Raw genomic sequence first — 3,944 nt, 5'->3', positions numbered from 1 at the left:
CCTGGACTTTTGTTTTTTGGAACGTTTTTCATTACTCTTTCAATCTCTTTTCTTGTGATTGGTCTTTTCAGGTTCTCTATTTCTTCTTGATTCAGTCCCGAGAGGTTGTATAAGTCTAAGAATTTATCCATTTCTTCTAGATTGTCAAATTTGTTGGCATAAAATTTTTCATAGTATTCTCTTATAATCCTTTGTATTTCTGCAGAATCTATTGTAATCTCTCCTCTTCCATTTCTAATTTTATTTATTTGAGTCTTCTCTCCTTTTCTTTAGTGAGGCTGGTTAAATATGTGTCAATTTTTTTATCTTCTCAAAGAATCAGCACTTAGTTTCATTGATCCTTTCTACCATTTTTTTAGTCTCTATTTCATTTATTTCTGTTCTAATTTTTATTATTTCCCTCCTTCTGCTGACTTTGGGCTTTGTTCTTCTTTTTCTGGTTCCGTTAGGTGTAGTTTAAGATTACTTATTTGAGATTGTTCTTGTTTGTTGAGGTGGGCTTGTATTGCTGTGATTTTCCCCCTTAGAACCACTTTTGTTGCATCCCATAAGAGTTGGTATGATGTTTTCTCACCTTCACTTGTCTCCAGGTATGTTTTGATTTCTCTTTTGATTTCCTCATTGATCCAATGGTTGTTCTGTAGCATGTTATTTAGTCTCCACATATTTGTGACTTTCCCAGCTATTTCCTATAGTTGATTTTTAGTTTCATAGCATTGTGGTTGGAAAAGATGCTTGACATGATTTCCATCTTCATAAATTTATTGAGGCTTGCCTTGTTTCGCAACATATGGTCTATCTTTGAGAATGTTCCATGTGCACTTGAGAAGAACGTATAATCCTCTCATTTTGGATGGTATGTTCCATATATATTTATTAGGTTCATCTGCTCCAGTGTTTTATTTAAACCCACTATTTCCTTGTTGGTTTTCTGTCTGAATGATCTATTCATTGATTTAAGTGGGGTGTTGAGCTCTCCTACTATTATTGTGTTGCTGTTAACTTCTCCCTTTGGGTCTGTTAATTGTTGTTTTATATACGTTGGTGCTCCTGTGTTAGCTGCATATATATTCATCAGTGTTATGTCATCTTGGTGGAGCGTCTCTTTTATCATTATACACTGCCCCTCTTTGTTTCTCATTGCCTCTTTTATCTTGAAGTCTGCTTTGTCTAATATAAGTATGGAAACAGCTGCTTTCTTTTGCTTACCATATGTTTGGAGTATCATCATCCATCTCTTCACGCTGAGACTGTATTTATGTTTAGAGCTGAGATGTGTTTCCTGGAGGCAGCATATTTCTAGGTTTTGTTTTTTAATCCATCCTCCAGTCTATGTCATTTTATTGGAGAATTCAACCCATTTACATTTAGAGTGATTATTGATATATGTGGGCCTAAGACTACCATCTTATCTCTTGTTTTCCGGTTATTCTATATTTCCCTTGTTTCTCTTCCCTTGTATTTCTGATTGCCATTTCAGTTTGCTGGTTTCCTGTGATAGTTTTCTCTTTATTTATAATTTGTGTTACTGATCTGAATTTTTCTTTACTGGTTACCATGAGGTTTGTATAAATATCTTGTAGATGAGATAGTCCATTTTCTGATAGCCTCTTATCTCCATTAACCTAAGCGAATCCCATCCCTCCCTCTTCCCCTTCTAAGTTATTGTTGTCAAAAATTATTCTGTTTTGTGTTGTGATTTTGTGATTAAAATGATGTTTATAGTTATTTTTGATAACTATAGCTTTTCTTCCCTTTATCTTTTATGTTGTGTTTGCTAACCTGTTCTGACAGAGTGCTGCAATTTTCTGATTATGTCTGCATATTTATCTCCTTGCACAAGGCTTTGGAAATCTTTGCCTTTTTGTTTCTGGTAGGAGGGCTTCCTTTATCATTTCTTGCAATGGAAGTCTAGTGGCAATGAACTCCTTCAGCTTTTGTTTATCTGGGAAAGATTTTATTTCTCCATTGTATCTGAAGGATAATTTTGCTGGATAGACTATTCTTGGCTGAAAGCTTGTGTCTTTCAGTACTTTGAATATATAAGTACAATCTGTCCTAGGCTGTAAGTTTTCTGCTGAGAAATCCACTGAAAGCCTGATGGCAGTTCATTTATAGATTGTTCTCTTCTTCCCTGCTGCCCTTAATGTTTTTCCTTTGTCATTGACTTTTGCCATTTTTACTGTTATATGCCTTGGAAAAGGTCTTTTTGCATTGATGCAATTAGGAGTTCTATTGGCTTCAAGTACTTCTAAGTCCAATTCATTCCCAAGGTTTGGGAAGTTATCAGCTATTATTTCTTTGAGCAAGATTTCTGCTCCTTTCTCCCACCCTTCTCCCTCTGGAATACCTATAATCCTTATGTTGTAATTCCTAATTGAGTAGGATGTTTCTCAAAGAGTTTCTTCATTTAATTAACTCTTAGTTCTCTCTCCTCCTCCACCTGATGCATTTCTAAATCTCCGTCCTGTAAATTACTAATTCTGTCCTCCATAATATCAGCTCTGTTTTTAAGGTTTCTACATTGTTTTTTATCTCATTAATTGTGTTCTTCATCTCAAGAATTATTTTTTTTAGACTTTCAATCTTTTTGCAAAAGAATTCCTTCTATTCATTAATTTTATTCCTGCGTTCATTGAACTCTATTTCTGAGTTTACTTGTAACTCATTGAGTCTCTTTATGACAAATATTTTGAATTCTCTGTCATTTAGATTGTAAATTTCTGTGAGTTCAGGGTTTGTTTTGGGAGATTTGCCATTTTCCTTCTGCTGTGGAGTGTTAATGTAGTTCTTCATGGTGTTTGATTAACTGATCCTTTGCTGGTGCATAGTGGTAGTATCAGGTCGCAGATTCCACCTTCCACCTCTGGGGAGGCAGGACTTGTGTTTTCTGAACCTGCTGCATCTGATAGAAGGTGTGTCAATAGGGCTTATCTGCATTATCCCACTGACAACAGCCCCTTGGTGGGTCACAGATGCATGCAAAAGTCCTCTGTTGTGGAACTGCTGCCTTGGCCAGGAATGGCCAAGCTGGTAGGCTAGGAGGATGGGGAGGTGAGAGCCATGTTTTTCCACGTGTGTGGGCCTTCTCTGCACACACGGGAAGATTTCCTGGGCTGCTGGCCTTTGTTGGGGCATGCACAGGGTGGCTGAGCCACATCACTTGGTATGGAGCATTTCTGAATTCCAGGATGCAGTGCCCAAAGCAAAAGAATGCTCGTTGCTGCTTGAGGATCCATGACCCAGATCACTGCCACTGCAGAGGGGGAGGTGATCTGCTCTCATTCTTCCACTGCTTCCTGGGGACCCAGTACCCCATTTTCGGATGTATAGCTGAGTGGTTCTCTCAGATGTTCTGTTGTGCTTTGTAGGGAATCTTCTGTTGGTTAATGAATGCCCATTTGGTTGTAAGTTAGGGGAAGGGGACTAATGGAACAGCTCACTCCACCATGATGCTGACATCATTCTTATTTGCTTCACTTTTACTGTGTCTCTTTGTCTGCTGTGAATGAGTATCTCCCCATTGATTACAACTATGCTTATCTGTAGTACATGAAATATAGTTATAATGGCTGCTTTAACATGTAAAATTTCTCCCTTAAACATGATTCCCATTATTGTATTTTAGGATAGGAGAGTTATTTCATTTGGGTATAGAATTGTAATAGTGACATTGCGACAGAACAGCGGTGACTTGAGCATAATGAATTGCTGTTGTTTCGTACAGGTTGCAAGTAAATCTCTAATGATTGTAGGGGCTATTTAGCAACAGTGTCAACTCTTTTAACTAAAAATAATCAATTAAAAACTTTCACTGTGAGAGGTAAGTTTTTAAGATAAGACTTAATTACAATTCATCCAAGGGAATTTAAAAATTCAGGGATTTTCAAAACCTAGTTCTGGCCCTATCCTGTGATATCTTAAATGCCACTGGGGAAAGGAAA

Source organism: Diceros bicornis (genome assembly GCF_020826845.1).
Source record: "Diceros bicornis minor isolate mBicDic1 chromosome 13 unlocalized genomic scaffold, mDicBic1.mat.cur SUPER_13_unloc_1, whole genome shotgun sequence".
Classification (NCBI taxonomy): Eukaryota; Metazoa; Chordata; class Mammalia; order Perissodactyla; family Rhinocerotidae; genus Diceros; species Diceros bicornis.
This window is presented reverse-complemented; position numbering follows the sequence as displayed.